General features: G+C 43.4%; 1 protein-coding gene across 4 annotated transcripts in view; it reads right to left on the bottom strand.

Moving 5' to 3' along the window:
• The window catches only part of TCF20 (transcription factor 20), a 200,032-nt gene extending 180,570 nt beyond the window's left edge, over nucleotides 1-19,462 (bottom strand). For 3 of the 4 annotated variants that reach the window (XM_075935696.2, XM_006120503.5, XM_006120506.5), the window contains exon 1: nucleotides 19,239-19,462. The gene's annotated coding sequence lies outside the window, so the exon portion shown is untranslated. Of the gene's footprint in view, nucleotides 1-13,819; nucleotides 13,966-19,238 lie in introns of those variants that run through there. The other variant, XM_075935706.2, reaches the window with a different exon arrangement.
• Nucleotides 19,463-19,705: the final 243 nt, after the last annotated feature.

Raw genomic sequence — 19,705 nt, 5'->3', positions numbered from 1 at the left:
CTGAAACTTCCCTAGTGTTCCCAGACTTACTGAAAATCAGCATTAGCGGTCCAGAAAACTCTTCAGCCAGTTCTTTTCAAACTCTTTGATGCAATTTATCAGGACCTGCCGATTTTAAAATGTCTAACTTTAGAAGCTGTTTAACATTCTCTTGCTATACAAAGGGAATAGAAAGACTGGTATGACTACATCATCTGTTCTTTTCCCCAAATACAGAACAAAAATATTTATTAAGCGCTTCTATCTCTTTGGCATTATTTTTCAAAATTCGACCATTTCCATCTAATAATAGACCAATGTCTTTGTTAGGATTCTTTTTGTTTGTAATATAGTTTAAAAACTCCTTATTGCCCTTCGCTGTGCTGGCTATAGATTTCTCTTTGTACCCTTTTGCTTCTGTTAGCAAATTATTCTAGAGTTCAAACTTTTCTGATTTATAGTCATTACTAATAAATTCCCCTTTCTTCCAATTGTTAAAAGTATTGTTCCTATAACTGCCTTCATCTCTCCTCTAAAACAGGTCAGTTTTTAACCTATGTCGCTTTCTTCCTTGAACGTGGCTTCCCAATTATCATGCACATTTTTCTTAGCAAATTTTTTCATCCAGATGCTTTGACTCATAACTGTTTTCAGCTTTGTGAAATGGGCCCTTTTAAAAGCACCAGTTATATTGTTTTAGACTTTATAAAGTGCAAACAGAATAAATGTGATAAAGTCATGATCACTTATACCTAAGCTACCATTAATTTTTAGTTCAGTAATCAGTTCCTCTTTATTGGTCAAGATGAACCCTAATGTAGAATTCCCCCATAATAGATGCAACATTTTGAGTTATGAAATTGCCATTTGTAATATTTACAATTAACTATTTGGTATTTGCTTTAAGACAGACCATTTAGTCCCTCAGGCTATGTCTAGACTGCAGGCTTCTTTTGGAAGAAGCTTTTCCGGAAAAGATCTTCCGAAAAAACTTCTTCCAAAAGAGAATGTCTACACAGCAAAAGTGCAATGAAAAAGCAATCTACTTTTTTGAAAGATAGCATCCACAATGAATGGACGCTGTCGCTCATTTAAGCTGTGATTACTATGGACAGAGTGACCACCAGGGCACCTGTGCTTTTTCCTCTTCTTTCATAATAACTCCCTCTTCCCCGTCCACATACGCCTTTTTCCAAAAGAGCTCTTTCGGAAAAAGGCTTCTTCCTCATCAAAAGAAGTTTACCAATGTCGGAAAAAACCCTCTGTTCTTTTGATTTTTTTTTTTTAAAAGAACGCAATTGCAGTGTGGATGTGACTTTTTTCGGAAAAATGGTCGTTTTTTCGAAAAAACTCTGCAGTGTAGACATACCTTCACTGTGCCAATCTTTACCAAAGCAGTCCCAGAAGGGCTGAAGATGGCTGGCATAAACTTCAATGGTGCAAACTAAGATGTATCTACCACTACTAATATGGCCTGTCTGGTCTGTTTTCTGCACTCCACAATGTAGGTGTCGAACTGGCTGTAAGCCAATCATTTGTGTAAATAGCACTGCACAAATCAGGGTGGACTGATTTAAATCAAGGCAACAGAAATAATTGATTTAAATCACAATTTAAATCACCAAAAAAAAAAATCACTGATTGAATTTAATTTCAAAAAGTGATCTCGTGCTCAAAAAAGTTGGAGACCACTGGTTTAAGAAATATATGAAAAAATATATGAAATATGTGAAACTTGATTTCAATCTAAGATCTACCTCAAATGCCCATTCCCCACCTCCTTCCCACCCCTTCTCCAAGGCCCCATCCCTGCTCACTCCATCCTCCCTCTCTTTCCCATCCTCACTTAATTTCATAAGGCTAGGGTAGAGGGTTGGGGTGCAGGCTCTGGTCTTGGATTAAGGGATCTGGAGTGTGAGAGGGGCTCTGAGCTGCACTTGGAGCAGGCAGTTGGGATATAGAAGGGGGTTCTAGATGCAGGCTCTGGAATGGCATTTGGATGTAGGGATGCTCAGGGCTAGGGCAGGGGTGTATGAGGGGGTTCATGACTGGGGTAGGAGTTTGGGATGTGGGGTCCAGCTGGGCACTGCTGGTGGTTCCTGGGTGGTGGTGCAGTGGGGCTAAGGCAAGCTCACACCTGCCCTAACCCTGCACCACTCCCTCAAGCGCCAGCAAACTCCATCCCAAGTCCTGCTGTGCCCCCTCTCTGCTCTATGGAGAAAGGATACAGAGTGGGGGGGGCACCTTGACATCAGCACTCCTCTCCCTCCACAGCAACCAGGAGACTCCCCAGGAGAAGGGGCAGCTCCAAGGCAAAGGGCAGGAGATGAGCAGCAGTGGAGGGAGGGGCAGCTGAAGAGCTGGCACTTGATATCCTCTTGGCCAAACTAGTCAGGATCACCTCTCCAAGGCTCCAAGATCTACCAGTAGATCCCGATCTATTGGTTGGTGACCACTATCTTAAACAACGGTGCAAATCTGATCACTAAAACATGTTAATTTACAACTCAATATAGCATTTTACAAGAGCTAAGAGGGTATATTTTGTGTAATTTTTATTAATTTAGGGAATAGGACATAGCTACATCGTCAGCCACATCATTTCTCCCAATAAGCAGTTTTCCTTATGAAGTTTCATTCTTGCAGCAAGATCTTTCATCATCTTGTTGCACTGCTTACAGTTGACACGTTTTCCTTTTTTATCCAGGGAATACATTTCTTCAAAATATTCCCAGCTAGCCCAGAAGCCATAACAGTTTTTCTGTGGCAAAAGTGTGGGGGAATATAGGAAGGGTGTATGTGATGAATAATGTCTTCCCGTTTCCTTTCCAGTCTACTCCACTGTTCCTTTCTATGCTGCCTATGTCCTTTCCTCTATATTGTGTCTCCGTCTATAAGCCAACATCTTAACTAACTCTTCTGCCACGCTTGGGCCAGGGCCATCACCACATAAGCACAGAACAAAAACAATCTTGTCCAGCCTGCGTCTGTCTTAGCGTGTTACTTACGTGTTCTGAGAAACAGAAATTGAAGACCCAGAACTTTCTAGAAGAAAGAACTAGTCATTAGGCTGCACAGACAAGAGCCATTCTTTCATTCATTTTTATGAGATTGTAAGTGTAGGGGTAGTATGTTTGTGATAAGATTTAATTGTAACTTATTTTTAAATTAGAAATTTAAAAATTTATTGGTGATTAAAAAAAATCATTGATTTGCATCCACTCTGGCAAAAACCATGTGCTAAAATACACACTCTTCAAAGTAACAAATACTATCTAAGAGAAATGGTTATCACCAAGAACACTAAAACATCTTAGAAGAAAGATCAAAAAACTAGCTGTCCCAAGACAACAAATGATCTGGTCAGAGCAAGAAGTCTTCCTCAGTTTTATGATGAACCAAATCCACAAGATCCATCTTTCCACCCAGTCCATTGTGCTAGTGCGCTGCACAGAAATACCACATGGCTCGATAAAGAGGAAGTACAAAGAGGAGGAAGCAGCAACTCCCTTTACCCAGCACGTGGGGGAAGGGGGGGGCGGATGATCCAGAACTTTCTTTCAGTTGTGGGGGGAAGAGATGAGCAGGATCTCAAAAGGGTAGCAGAGACAGTGGTCAAGTCAGCATGGCAGGAAAAGCCTTGTGCAGCAGGTATACAGTTTTTATTGCAAGATGAACTGATGCAGGACTGATTTTTCAGGCTGATGGGAAATTTTTGCAGGTTCCTGTGAATGCCACAATTAGTGTTGTGGTTTGTTTGTTTGTGTTTTAAAGGGCAGAGTGTCACACAAGAACAGCAGTGCTCATCTTTCCCCCCTGCTATTCCTCCCTCCCTTTGCCAGCACAACATAAGCAAGCAGCAGCTGTTTCACCTATTCTTGGGAATAACTAGGGAACCAAAATGGGATTCTCAAATTGGCATCCCTTCCCCCTTCCTTTTGGCAGCAGAAGCCATTGTTTCCATTCAGGATGGAAGCGCCCAGTGGGGCGTGCATACCAGCTGGAGGAGTTATACCATGTGGCCAAACTCAAAATGGCAGACAAGCAGAAAGGAGACAAATTAAAAGGTAAAACAGAAACTACAATTTAAAAGGAAACAGCTTTTATCACAAGAAATTGCAAACTGAGCACTATGGCCATGGCAGTAACGTTACATTGCATCTAGCAACACATATACTTGGCTATGGTGCCTCGGTACCTCGGTGCTTTTATCTGCTTGCAATCATTTTCTGTTTAATGCATGATAAGCATTGCTAATCAGATAATTCTATATCATATTTGAAGCAGTGCAAAGCACTTTTAGGAATGGAACTGATACACAGGCCATGAGTAAGTGGAGCAAAAATGACAATCGAACAGTGCTACTAATTAATTTTAGTTCTTATTCCCACCCACTCACCCAACTCCTTTAGCAATTATGTCCAAAAGCCTTGCATAAAACAAAATGCTTAATCTTTGCAAACATATTTGGGAAATACATATTTCCCTCCCCACATCACATCCAGAAACTTATACCAGTTCAATTTGTGGAACTGGTCAAACAGTATATGTGCTAATAATTATAGTGCAAAACTTACCAGTCTTTCCTCTCACTCCCTTGAACACTTCTTTCTTCCCTGACTGGGAGCCTCTACAAAGAGATGTTCTTCCAAGGGCTTGTAATAAGCCATCTTTGTTACTCTGCTTGCAGCGAGCACCACAGACTCTTCTCCTTCCCTTTCCATTATCCCCATTCTCAAAAGTAATCCCCATCCCTTCTTGTTACGTTGACATCTCTATGACTTCTAATAAGCCCTCAACATTTCTATGCCACAGAGTAGGCATTGGAATTAAAAAACTGTACTAATGTCTGAGTATTCCAAGAGATTGATGGAGCAATGTTATGAGACTGTTTTTCATTGTAGTATCCCAGAACTGATAGCAAGGTGTGCAGATAGACTCCACAGCTCTGAGGTCCAGGAAAAGGAAAAGCTGAGAGAACCAGATCATGGAAGTACATAAACACAAACAGCAATTCAACATTTGTTTAAAGTGGTACAAAAGTACGCCGGAAGCCCAGGGAGGGCTGGGAAGCAAAGAGGTGGCTGACAGGACTAAAGGTGATGCCAGGCACTGTGTCATGCTTATCCACATTGCTTTGTTCTTTCTGTCAATGGGGGAGCACACAATGTGGCCACAACATAGCAACAACAGTGGCAATGTAAACATGATTTGTGGACTTTCTTTTTGGCAACTTATGAATGTCGACAGTACTTTCAGTTGACAAATCTTTCCAGCATAGACAAAGTAATCTTTTTTAAAAAAGTGACTTTCACCCAGTTCCTGCTCCTGTACCTTTACTGGCACCACCTACCAGTAAAGCAAAGTGCTGCAACAATCCACTCTTCTATAAACCTCCTCACCATACAAAGAAAGAGAGCGTAGGTTTCATACAGTAAAAGAAATCCAGCTGCATCACAGCATGAAGTGATTCACTGTGCACTACAGATCCCAAGTTTATATTCACTTCACTGTTCCATACTCAATTCCTCAGCATCAGTTTGAAAGAGGGTGCACAGAGCATTTCTAATTTATGCAGCATGGCAGCTGAAGCTTGTGCTAGCAGCCTCAGGTATGACCACTTGTCTGTCCAGATGTGCGTATGTTAAATTCCATTTCCATAGGCTTAGCACTTCACTGTTCACTGACCATCAAGACCTTTGCTTTCACTTCACGCAAATTGCAGCAGGTAAAAAAAATAATTGCTAAATTAGATACTGAACATTCATTGCAGGTCAAACATCTCCACCATAGTTCCTGTGTCACCCAAATGCAGTCTTACCTGCCATCTTCCTGCAACACCCAAGAATATGGTTTAATCTGAGCCTCATTTGATGAGACAGAGGTTTATTTAGCCATCCTAAAGTAAGTACCGAGGGTCAGCCAGGAGCCACATGGAAAACAGAAATAATCATCAACATCAGAGCTGTTCAGTGGAAATAAAGTTCTCCTTGCTCTAGAAGAGTCTGAACATTTTGCATCCTGCACTTTGCCTGCTGTTCCCACATAGACATCCCTGAACACACAATGATTCAGAAAGGCCTGTGTCACAAAGGAGCACTGTTTCTGTTAATTTCAGGGGCGGCCCGTCCATATAGGCAAACTAGGCAGTCGCCTAGGGTGCCAAGTTAAATGGGGCACCAAATGGTGGTGCAATATCTTTGAGGGGTTTGGAGGTGGGGGTGCCAATTGCATGGTTCACCTAGGTTGCCAGTTGCTGGCAGCTAGTCTAGGGCCGCCCCTGGTAATTTACTCCCGGGCAAGAAAGAGGACATAAAATGTACTCATGAGTTCCATCTATGTCTCCTGATTAACATACTTGGTAAGCTCTAACACATTAGTCGCTTCAATTCTGTCCCCACCTCACAACTGACTGCTCATAGATACTGCCCTGCAAACTTCTATCACAACAGCACCCCCATGGACTTTTCAATCCCATGATGATGCTCAGTAATTGCCCAGGGAAGACAGCCACAACGGAGCAATCACCATTTGCTTTTCAATAACAAGGAGAGCTCATCCTTGTAGTCCAATACAGCCATTCCAAGGCTATCCCACAGAGATCCGGAAAAGTTGTCTTCTTCATCCTTAATGTATGCTGCTTTTGCTGTTTGAGACCTGGGATGAACACCCTAGTTCCACCAGGCTGTGGTCTTGGTCCAGACACAAAAGCACCAATCCACCTGGTGATCATCATCTGCAAGCACAGCACAGAGCCACCTATTCAGGCAGTTGGGGGTGGTTTTGTCTTGCATCCTGAACACCATGGACTTCTAGGCTAGGTCTAGATTGTAGTCTAGATGCTCTTTTTTGAAAGAGGCTTTTTTGAAAGTGCTTTCGAAAAAGCAGCTCGCTTTTTTAAAAGAGAGCACCCAGGTAGACTGAATGCTCTCTTTTGAAAAAGCACAGTTTGCATTACATACCACCTTTTTTCGAAAGAGCACTTTTGAAAAAAGGTGTTATTCCTCGTAAAACGAGGTTTTCCGCGGTCTGCCGTGTTCTTTCGATTTATTCTTGAAAGAACGCGGCAGCAGTCTAGACGCAAGGGAAGTTTTTTTTGAAAAAAGGCTACTTTTTCAAAAGAGGTTTTACAAACACTACAGCAAAAATGCAGGAGCAAGAGACAAGCTTTTTACCCTGGTCTCCATCTTGAAAAAGAAACTAAAAAATTAGGGTGATCCTTAAGAGTTTATGGAATTTACTAAAGAAATTATGGGAGGTTGACCTCTTCTTCCATAATTTTAGTGGGCTCTCAGACAGTCAAAACTTTTCAGAAGCTACTGCTTCAGGTGGCAACAAAAAGAACAGTAGGAGAGGTACGTGATAGGCTATGTAGTGCATAAGTAGTATAGATGTGGAGTAGTTTGGATGTGAGGTAAAACTGCAATCAGCCTGCACCCCAAACAGCATGGCTAATGTGGACACATGGCATTATTGGTACTTGCATTTGTGCACTGCTTCTATTGCCAACAGTTCTGTTCTGTAGTTTCAACAGGCCTTTGCTCTCAAATTCAGGGTGTGAAGGAGAAAACTCATAGCTTACGAGGTTTCCCCACAGATCAATGATTGGCACAGCCTTTCCTGCACTTGACTATTAAGTCATGCTAGGATATGATTGAAACAGATTGAAAAGTTATGTTTAATAGTGTTAGTTAACAAGGTTATGCTTTAATGACAATTTTCTAGTGAGAGCAAGAGAAAGGAAACCTGTTCTCAATTTGTTAGGCCTGTGAAGTTTGCAGTAAGAGTTTGTCACCAAAATTAAAATGTGGAGTTTCTTGTTTGTTTTTAAGGTTAACTACTGTTGGCGTTGCTTAAGGCAACCATACGGCTGAAAAGTTATGCATATAAACTAGTGGCACCCTGTGATTTAATCATAGCCATAAGTATTTTTTAATGTCATGGGGCTCCCCATCTAGTGGCATCACATTATAGTACATTTACTATTTTTCAAGAAGATGGCTACCTTCTGATCTGTGCTCAGAAATGCTAGTTATAGTTACAAACTTAAAAATACATTCCACCGTCAGCACATTCATGGTGACAAACTTTTGTTCCCCGTGAACATTCACACTGATAGAAAAAAATAAGGCAGCTCTCTTCATAGAGGAATAATAGAAAAAGGAAAAAAATCCATAGCAGTACATCCTCCATTTTCTGTATTCCCTTTCCCCTTGTTCTTCATCACTAAAAGCAACTCACAGACAATTTATCTCCACAGCAACCCTGTAAAGTATTTTTTCCTGTTTTATAGATGACAAAATAGTTTATACAAGAATTAAGGTGGATCGGGATGATACTAGAGTGGATTTCTGACTCCAAGTGGAGAGCAGCAACAGGAGCAGAGACCTTATGGCACAAACACCACACATGTATGCAAATAAAACATAATAAAGAACAAGGGATGTTACAAACTGAAAGTAAACCGAGTATCATTTTAAAATATAATAATGCACTAAGCGATTTAAAATGGCATCTTGAGACTTAATTTTTAACTTTCAATGACTTCTATATCAATTTTGCTCAGTTTTCTCATTTAAAAAAAAAAGTATCTAACTGCCTGCCTTTCAAACTCAGCTGGTGCCATTTCAGCATCCCCAGAAATAAAAATTCTGCATCTGGAATTTTGCTGTTAGTTTTGTCAATGATAATAACCAAGCCAAAAGAAAATCCAATTCCCCCGTCACAGTTTATGAGAGTGATGGGCAACCAAGGCTAGTGAGTAGGCCGCATAAGTTGCCCTCTTTCATCTCAGTGGGACAGAAGATTGTCAGAACCAAGATGGTCTCCTAGGACAGGGTAGCTTTGCTAAGTGCACCATTGCTAAAATTAGTGAGGTGTGTTGATTAAACCATAGCAGCACTTTGATTGGGTGTAGGAGTGCACAGGTCTCACAATCAATGTTGTGTGCAGTCAGCATGCACCTCACTTCACCAGTGTTCCCTCTAAATTGCTTGGTAGCACAGCTTCACAGGTGATTAATCAGCCCCGCCCAGTCAAAGGCAAAGCTGCCCTTGCTTTATGTGCTTGTCACTTTAGTAATACCGGTAGGAAAAAAACTATGCAGGGAAAACTTGCGGAATCTGACAACCCTGCATGTGGGCAACAGTAAACAAAATGTCTGGTGCCATACATAGAACCCCAATGGGCCATATGCAGCCCTTGGGTTGCAACTTACCCACGACTGGTTTGTGGGCTCTGCAGAGCTAGAAGGAGTAAAAACCAACTTTTGTCATTAAAGTCAACACCTATGACACTGACTATGCACAGGAAGCAGCCCTGCTGAGTAAGATGATCTAGTTTTATTGTCAGTTTTCTGATCATATCAGAACCTGAAGGTTTCATAGAATTTAAGTGCCAAGATCTGTTCTTTCACATTAGTGCAATCTAGAGAAGAACATCTCTATCAGTTACATAGTTGGAAACTGGGCATGGTTTAATCTGCCTTTTCAATGACAGAAAATACAGAAGAGACAACCACTTAGTCTGAGAATTTAAGCCACTTGAAATGTCTTCTACAGGAAAATAATTCCACAGAGAAGGGTGTAGGGAATACTTAGCAATGCTGTGATAGCATCCCCTCCAGCTGTACCTATTTTGTTATTTCACTGCTTGTTTTTCTAGGCTTGATACCAATTCACCTGACCTCCGCCTACCCTTTCTATCTCCCCTAACGGAGGTTCCCTTATCTTTCCACCTCCTCTATTACTTCCAAACACCGTACCCCATTTCCTTTATGCTTCTTCTGCCCCAGCTACCACAAAGTATTATTTGCATTATAGTAGTGCCCAAGGAACCCATTTAGGATTAGGGCTCTATTGTGTTGAGCTGTATACAAATAAACCAGAGCACTCAAAATCTCAAGATACCCTAGTCTTGCACTCTGTGACTTGCTTAAACCTAGAAGGATCCCTTTCCCACTCAGATATATTTACAGTTGCCAACTTTATAATGTTTAAATACCAGACAGTCCAGCAGGAGTGTGGGAACCTACCCCTCCCCTGTCTCTCTCTCCCCCCTCTGGCTCAGTTGCTGCTTTTATCCTCTCCCTACCCTTCCCCGCTGCCTGGGCCAGGAAGGACTTGCCTGCAGTGCTGGGGCTGGGAACTACAAGTAGGAGGAGATGCCAGCTGAGTAGGGGCTAGCACAGGTGATGACCCAGCACATCCCTGCTTCCCCAGTCTCCAGTAACCTAACTTTGGGTGTCTGGTGAGGAGATCTGAGCCGACATTGACAGGTTGCCTTTTTAACCAGACTTTTCAGTCAAAAACCAGACACTTGACCACCCTTACCACTCTAAGGCCACGTTTACACAAGAGCACTTCAGTGGTATCCTATAGCAGTGGTTTTCAAACTTACTTCATTGTGGCTTCCCCTTCTTGTTTGTAGTATTTTACTCCCTTTTCCCCATAGGTACATAGCCAGCAGCTGCCACTCTCCAACCACCGAGCTCTGCCAGAGCGGGGAGTAGCAGCTGCTGGCTGGACACTCAGCTCTGAAAGCAGCACCACTGCCAGCAGCGACAGAAAGATAAAGGCGGCTTGGTATGGCATTACCACCTTAATTCTCTAAGATTTTCATGAGGGTGCTTTAGAGTTGGGTCACTGGCCAGCCGCCACCACTCTCCAGCCACCCAGCTTTGAATGTACTCCATTTTTCCCCTCCCCCCAAGAGTATATTCCACATCCCCCCAGTTGGAGAACCTCTGCGCTACATCACCAAAGTTCTCCTACTATGATTACAGCAATTCCAGAAAAGCATCATGATAATTAAACAGCCACCCATCAGCAAAACAAGCTATGCTGATAAAAACACAGATTTGCTAGTAAAGCTGTCTCTACACTAGGGACTTTTGCTAACATGGCTGTGTCATTCAGGGATCATACAGTACCGCTTCACATCTCCAAGTGCCACAGTTGTGTCATCAGAAGTCTGTAATACAGACCTGGCCTCAGAAAGATTAGAAAATAATGGATTCTGACATGCAAAATCTTAAAGATGGACTTTCACACAGAACAATCAAAGCACATGAGAGTGTTTATAGCAAAAGTAACTGTCTTGCCATTTTCCACATTTCCACTGCAGCAACTGCAAATATTAGTGTCCAAATTACAGCTCTTTTGCTGCCCAGTCCTGAAGTGATCTTACAGTTCAGTGCTACTCCCTGAAGATTGTTTGGAACCTTCTGCAGACTGCAGTTGCCCACCTGACAAGGAGGATATCATGCAGGGAACAGATGAATGACATCCATGTTCCATCATTTACAGTGGCTTCTCCAGGTGAAGTTTAAGGTGTTAATACTGATCTACAAAGCTCTGTGTCCTGGCTACATTAGAAAAAACATTAACTACTCAAATACAGATCAGCTGAAGTGCTTGAGCTAACAGCGCCTGACTTTAAATAGGCAACCTGACATTTTAAGAGAAGCTTTTAGGACACCAGAACTCACCTCATAGCACTTCCCCCAGTCCAACAGATGAGATTCCTTGTGGTATCAGGGATTTCCAGAGAGGATGGGTCAAACAGGATTGGAACAGGCTAACAAAGAAGCATTTTTATCTGTAGGTGTAGCGGCACTGCCTACCTGGTCTGGCTTCAGGCTAGCTACTGCCTCAGTTTCACCTCACCCAGGTTGGATCGCCTGACTTTCCAGCCTGGACAGGTTGCTGCAATGATTCAGCCCTCCAGCTAAATCATTAAAGAACTGAGCCCACTCTTTCTAACATATCCAAATCCAAAACAAACAGAAAGAATCTTCCACATTCCACAAGCTGAGTCTAGCCCCTCCATCCTGCAGTTCTGGCTTCTTTCCCGAGTCCTCCCATACTCTCTATCAAACTGCTACTCTCACGGTGTCCTACCTGGAGTTTCCCTTCTCCTCCTCCACCTCTACACAGAATGTGGTCTTAACTCCATCACACACACTGATGTCCTCACATGACTGTCATATCATGAGACTGTGCTGAGCGTCGGCAACTCTTGTGATTTTATCCTGACTCTTGTGACTGGCGGGGGTAGGTTTTTTCTTGGGTTTGTTTTGTTTGTTTTGTTTTAAGGTTTTCTTGTTTGGGTTTGTTTTTTTTTGCCCGACTTCCAAATTTTCCCTCATTCAAAATGGCCACCATCCTCTGTTATCATCAATGAGGCTGATGCTAACAGGATGGCTGCTATTTCCCTACAGTCTACATGTATGTGGCAAAAAGGCTACTTATAATAAGTGTGTCTTCCACCTCTGACTTTTTTCAGGTTTTCAGAGAGATTGGTGCCAGTCCAGAGGCAAATGGCTGCTACTCTGTGGGTCAGGAGGCTGGACAGGACACAGGGACTGAAGTAGAGCAGTAGGGACACACTGAAAGGTGGATGGAGAGGGAAAGGGGGAGCAGGAGACAGATTTAGGAGTTGCAGGGGGAAGTGCTGTCCTTGCAAAAGGTTAAACCAATGGCATATTGTTTTTACTCTGACACTGCGGTTTAAAATGACTGATGAGTTCCAGATATACATATCAAAAACTTGTCAAACCTAAAAAGTAAAATAAATTCTAGCTGCAAGCATGAGCCATGGTGCTTTAATTCACTGGTTCTTTTGAACTATTTATTTATTTTAATTTTTAAAAAGGGTGGTAAACTAGGAGGGAAAGGAGTTAATACAGTAATAGGAAATGAATGGCAATTTCCCAGTCTTAAGAGTGAGGGAAGGGTAAATGGACAATCCATCAGAACAGCGAGGAGAGGTGTACATTTAAGGTTGACTTTTCATCATGAAATTATAACACACCAAATGACAGATGAATAAAAAATATTTCAAAGTGTGATTTGGTCGGTTTTAAAATCTCATGATCTTGAGGGGCCAATCTCATGATTTGTGATCTCTGGAGGTTGGCAAAAATGTGCTCTCCACTTAGATAAGCAAGCTGAAGTGTCACAGTCGGGACTGGACAGATCTCCCCTTAAAGGGCCAGTGTCACCCAGTCACAGAACATACAAGATAAAAAGCAACTTTCAAATTCTAGGTAATTAAATTGAAATACATAAATCATTCCCTGTTGCCATAGAGAATGAAAGTGATGTCACAGATTCAGCCTCCTGACTTCAGGGTAAGATCAAGCAGGAGAAGCAGACAAGGCTGTGAAATTAAAAAACACCTATTTTAAAGCAAATGGGTTTGATAATTAGAAAAAAGTGTGGCACAGGGAAACGATTAGGCCATATGGTGGGAAGCGATTTTAAAGGTGAACTGCAAAGCTGTTTTAAATAAATGAAGACACTGCTTAAAATTCCAGATCATTAACAGAATGGTATATATGGAATTAACTATTTTATTTTAAAACTGTGCAAAAAAAAAATTCATTCTTCTTCCACTTACTTGCCAAGTCTTTGAAGGGGGGAGCATTTAAAAAGTTGTTTGTGATGTTATTACTGAGAAGAGTCAATTTTCTAACCCATCTTCAGATGCTTTGCAGTTTGCCTTAAAAGGAGATGTATTTATGAGATACTGTACCTTTCCCCTCTAGATCACTGGTATCAAACAGCCCTGTCGAGATCAGCAGTGACCCACAGTTCATTATTGACGCTGTATGTGTCACTCTTATAACTCTCAACAGACATCTAATGTTTTTTCCCCTTAGAAAGCAATGGGCCAGAAGTAGCTCTCTGAGGTGCAGTGCAGGAGTCAAAGCTATTTCTGGTCTTTTCTGTGAGCTGTTATGGCCCACGATGCAAAACCAGGGCCATGCTACGGGGGAAAGGTCCTTTTAAGATCCGCAATTCCATCTACGTAAAAAACGAAGCTGGAGTCAACGTACCTTAAGCTGAGCTTCACCACCATCCTCACTGTAGAAGGTGGACAGGAGAAAAGCTCCTGTTGACTTCCCTTATTCCTCATGGTAGCAAAGAGTATTCGTGCCAACGGTGGCTCCCTCAGCATTCGAAGTAGCAAGTCTTTACTAGATCCGCTAAATTGAACTAGGGATGTTAAATATCCGTTAATTGAATAGTCGGTAACCTCATGAATTCTTATCAGTTAGTCAACTATTCTATAGTCCCTGGGGGCAAGGCCAGCAGCAGTGCAGGGTGCCAGGCAGGAGCTAGTCCGCGAGGGGAGCCAGTTTAAAAACCAGCTCCTCTTGCAGACCAACTGCTTGTCACCCTGTGCTGCTGCCTGTGATACAGAGGCAGCAGTGCCGGGTGGCAGCAGCCCCTGTCTGGCGGGGAGGTCTGAGCCCCTGGACCCAGTGCAAACTCGAACTGAGTCAAGCTTCCTGCCCACCGGCTCCCAATACACTTTAAATTTAGAGCTGCAGCGGAGGTGGGTCCCAGATCCGGTGTGAGCCAGAACTGAGCAGGGCTGCTGGCCAGCCTGCTAAAAATGCACTGGTTGGGGAGAGGAGGGAAATGCGTGTAGTCTATAGCATTAACTTATAAGCTTTTGCTTATCGGTTAATCGACTACACTATTACATCCCTAAATTGAATGCTGGAAGATTGATGCTGTGGCAGTCAATCTTCCCACAAGTGGAAACGTGACCTAAGAGGAGCCTTGTATAAATCCTTAAATGCTGCTCTGAAGCCTAGAATAGTCAGGGTCTGCCTACATCTACTCCAGCACATCCCTGTATCAGAAAGAATGCAAAAAGCTGCCTATATCAGTGCCATGCTTTCTCTGTACAGAGAAAATTCCCAGGGGCCTGTTCCAGGAGTTTTAAGCCCCTTTACATCACCAGAACAGAGAAAAAGGGCTGCAGGAAGGAGACTCTCCCATAATCTTTGTTAGCCCAACTGGAGAAGTTTTGGAGAAGACTCTATTATGACTTCTTTATTTTACAAGTTTGCAGTCACTGAACTAAGTTTATAAATGATTTTAAACATTTTTCTTGTATCTGATTACTCACTTTCCCAGGGCATGCTTTAATATGAATTAAAATGGTGCCTGCCATGACTTTTCTTATCTTACTATACCTATAAAAAAGTTTTTCCTGTGGGACGACAGCGTGATGTCATCATGTCACTGCGTCCCACAGCCCCTTCCCCCTCGGCCACCCGGCCTCCTCTCTCTCTCTCTCTCCTTGCTGCTAACCCCATAATGGAATTGGCAACCTATGGCTCGCGAGCCTAAATATGGCTCTTTGACTCCTCAACAGCAGCACTCACTTTCCTTGCACCTTGAAGGTAAAAGCTGCTGCTGGGCTTGTGGGGGAAGGATGGGAAAACTGCGTGGCAAGCAGCAGTGAGACCCACAGGGGGGTTCAGGACTGGGATACACCCTGGCCTCCTGCGTCGCCACACAGCATCTGGCTGAAGCTCCAACAGTCACTACATGGCGGCAGTTGCTGGTATTTTAAAAACAGCTGCTCTGTTGCGCCAGCAGCGGGACCCCCGTGGTGGGTAGAGGGGAAAGAGAGAAAATACCGGGCTGGGGGTGGGGAGGGAGGGAGAAGGGGCCCGAGTTGGGAGAGGAATAGAGGAATGAGGGGCCCAGGCTGGCGGGAGGAGGAAGGGGCCCTGGCTGGGGCAGCTGCAGCCTGGCCCTCCCCAGTAGCCAGAGGGAGAACCAGAGTTGCTTACGCCCCACGACAGAGGGCTTGGCAAGCGCAGCAAGTAGGGGGCGCAGCCCTCACCTCTTTACAAAAAAAAAAAAAAAAAAAACAGAAAATATTACTTGTGTGTGTTCTCTGCTCCCACACCCTGGGATAAACCAGGATTTTTCTTCCATTTTCTGCAAAGATAAATTACCAGTCATAGTCATTAGATGCTCATGATTCTTCAGTATACTGTGACCTGTGTAAAGTGAGCTAGAGGTATCTCAGTCCAGACCAGGAGTGGGCAATAATTTTTGAAATGGCCCTGGGCCACCCCAGAAGGGATGGGGCCAAAACTGGAAGGGCGGGCCTCCACGGGCCGGATCAACCCGCTTGGCAGGCCCGATTCGGCCCACAGAGGCCCTTTTGTTCACCCCTGGTCCAGACCCTGGCAACATAACTACTCACATCAAAAAGCCACAATCACATTTGGTACTAATCTGCAGACACAGAATTGCCTGGAGAAGAGTGAATTCTCCTCTCCACCAAGGAGAGAGTCCCTTCAGTGCAGGGCTGAGAGTGTAGGAAACTAACATAAAGGAAGAGAAAGGGGAAACATAATTTAGGATTGCCAACACTCACAATTGTATCCTGAGTCTTCCAATAGTTGGTGTTTTGCTACATGAGCATCTCAGCTTTCATTAAACAAACAACAACAACACACTTCTCCAGCCAGTTACAGCGAAAAAGCTTGAAAATGGGCATCATAAAGCCTGACCCAGAAGACAAAAACAACTCCAAAAATCATTCTTGTTTAAAGGGTCATGATTTTTAAGCCAATCATGAATTTTAGCAGGGAGAAGAGCTGACTTATGTCCTTTGAACACTTGGTATTGTGAAAACTAAATATCCTCCCATTTTGCACTCCCCCAAGTCTCCAGGGAGATGTTACAGTACAAGAAGGTATCAGTTGCCCTTGGTTTCCCCTCTTCCCCACTGCTTTCCCCTTGCAGGAGAGCAATCTCCTGTTGCTGGAACAACCTACCACACTCATCAGAACAACATTTCCATTCAGCTTGGACTATTTCCTGCATTTAAAGGGTGTGGGGAGTAGAGGAAGGAACTTCTCCCCTTTCTATCTCATGGGTTCTGTTTATTGATTATTATTTAAAGAAAAGAGATAAAGCCCACACAGATCAGTTCAGCATCTCCCAGTAAAAGGGAATGCAGACCCCGTCTCTCTCCTGCCTGGAATACTCCAATAGACAAAGTAACCTCCCCCAGGGAAGAGGGAATGCTTTTGCAGCCCAGAAACATTCCCAGTTGGCTAGGGCTGGGATAATCGGGCTCTTTTGGTAAGACTCAGCAAAGGTAACTACTTGGTATGTCAAGGAAGATGCCCAGGAGCAAGATATTTTTATACCATGCACAAGGTTTTAATTTAATGCAGAGAGAGCAAGAGCTGGAAGAGAACATTTACCGTTTTCTACAAGACTTAGCATCTCTCCCTCCCCCCCGCTTCCTATAACCCCCCCCCCTCTCTCACACACACACACACACACACACACACACACACACACACACACACACTTTACTCCCATAAAGCTCTTTAACCCCTACTACAAACTCTGCCCTCATTCTTCACTGGCACTCACAAATTGCCCACAGGCCAGTCCTCTCCAGCCTGCCTCCCTAGAGTCCCCTCTTACTACCCACAAACTCCTCATAACCCCACAAGCTCTCACAAAATTTCCTGAGTAAGTTCTGCAGAGGTATTTTCAGACCACAGTGGGTCACCACTCTGCTATCCCCATTCCCAGTGGGAGACCAGTCATAAACCTGCAACATAGTGGAACGTGTCACACATGCACACCCACCACTTGTTCTCCACTTCAAAAATCACACTGGGCAAGGGAAGGGCAGCCTACAGCCAGCAGTGATGTGACTCAGGGTATGTATGTATGTCTATGCTATAGTTGTGCTGCTGTGGCACCAGAACATAAATGCTTCCTACAACAGTAAAAAGGGGAGTTTCCTTTTATTTAGATCAGTGGTTTTCAAGCCTTTTCCATCTGTAAGATCCCTAAAAAATTTCAAATGGAGGTGCAGACCCTTTGGAAACCTCAGACATAGTCTGCAGACCACAGGTAGAAAACCACTAATTTAAGTAACCACCTTCCCGAGAGGCAAATCTATTCTAGGTTGACAGAAGAATCCTGCGTTTACACCAATGGTTAGGTTGACCTAACTATGATTCTAAAGGCACACGATTTTTCACAGTCCTGGGTGACATAATTAGGTGGACCTGAAAGTTTTAGGTATTGATCAGGCTTCAGAGGGGGCAGTTTTTAATGTGGACTAAGCTTTAAAAAGAGAGTGTCACCATGCAGTCTTTTGCAGAATTCAGAAAAGCATGAAATTTTGATTTGTGTTGAGCAAAACAGAAATAAAAAGGCAAAGCACAACACAAAGATATAAATATTTACTGTTAAGTTTTAACTGATTGTTGATCATTCATAACAAAATGTTAACTAACAAATGGAGGTTTGTTGAATGCAGAGACATCCAGTAGCCACACGACTGACAGGAATCCATGCAAGAGGAGAGGAACCATATGGAAAATATCAAGGAAAGGGGGAAAATGTCATGCAGCTCTTTGCTTTCACAGCCAGTTTTCCCTCTTACTGGATAGAAACTGCTTCTCTTCCTATGCCCCTTACAAAACAGATAGTCTCCCTCCCCCATTCCTCCCCTTTTCTGTTTCTCTACTAGGGAGCAAGATGCTGAACACATTTTGAAACCAAATGGCACAGGGAAGAAAGATGAATTCCTAAGGGTTAACTGTGCTGGGGCCTGCATTTCTGAAAACCTCTGTGGTGTGTGTGCGTAAGTATCCGTACACACTTAAAGAAAAGGGAAGGTTGCAAAAGAATGTGAAATGTGAGCGCTACAGATTCCCCCATCACCACATCCCTCCTCCTGCCTTCAATAATACATTTCAACAAACAGTCATTTTTCAAACCCCTTTCTGGGGGGGGGGGGGGGGAGGTGAAGAGCTCAGGTTACATTTGGGATTTTTTTCAAAAAGCCACAACAAATACCACACAACGAAAATTCAAAGAAAAAAAAAACCAGACCTGCTGTTTCCTTTTACAAGTCATTTATTTCAAACACACAAAAATTAATGCAGTTTCCCCTTCCTCCAAGCTGTTAAAAAATCTTCCATATCTAAAGAGTTGTAGTTGTTCTATTTCCAAATTAACCTGCCTTCCACCCCACTACAGCTGATGTAGTTTTCCCCTACAAATCCTAGCTTTTCATAGCTCCCACCCTCCATTTCCTCCAGTGCAACATCAAAGCCAATATATTTGGGGCAAAGGTTGTAGTTATACGTTGTATACTGCTAAGTAAATGAAGTCTGCACAGCTGCCTCTCCAAGCAGTTAGGAACAGACACACTAACACACTCCTCAGCAGCGTTACTGGGGAGAAAAACAGGATAAGCACAACTTAGAAAATAAAGCATTAGGGTAGCACCAAAACAATCTCCTTCCTGTGGTTAGTCACTTTTCCTCTGCCGATGACCCTGGGCAAACCACCCATGTGAAATCACACGAACCCCCCACCCGCTAGCAGAGTGGTGTAGCCTGAAATGAACACCTCCCCCTACCCTAGAAAGTCACAGCCTTTCTCTGAACAGGCTCTTACCTTGCAAGGCTTCCTTATTGTCCCATCTTAGCTCCTTTCCTTTTGGTGGGGCTTTAGTGTGTGTATTTAAAATTCTTTGTGGCACAAAAAGCACTGGTTACAAATCCTGTCAAGTCATGTGATTGAGTGAGTGATTTTTTTTTCCTCCCTCTCTCTTTCTCTCTCCTCCTTTCACCCCCACCCTCTCTCTTTCTGCTTTTAGGACAATACTCAGCAGCCTGGGCTCAATGTGTCAGGCCAGACTGGCTGATGACAGAGAGGAGGAGGAGCTGCTGCTGGCAGGGCCTGGCTCTCTTGGCAGCTGGGGCCGGGAGGATGGGGCCTAGAGCTGGTGTTGATTAGGGTTCTGACATCTCATAGTGATGCCTTGAGGAGTAGGAGGAGGGTGTTTTGTCTGATTTCTTTTTCTTTGCATCCTCCCTTTTCCTTTTCCCCTCCTCCCCCTCTCTTCTGCTTCCTTCCCTCCA

The sequence above is a fragment of the Pelodiscus sinensis genome, chromosome 1 (genome assembly GCF_052426305.1).
Source record: "Pelodiscus sinensis isolate ZL-2025 chromosome 1, ASM5242630v1, whole genome shotgun sequence".
NCBI lineage: Eukaryota > Metazoa > Chordata > Testudines > Trionychidae > Pelodiscus > Pelodiscus sinensis.
Note: the sequence above shows the minus strand (reverse complement) of the source record. Positions and strands in the feature narration are given on the sequence as shown.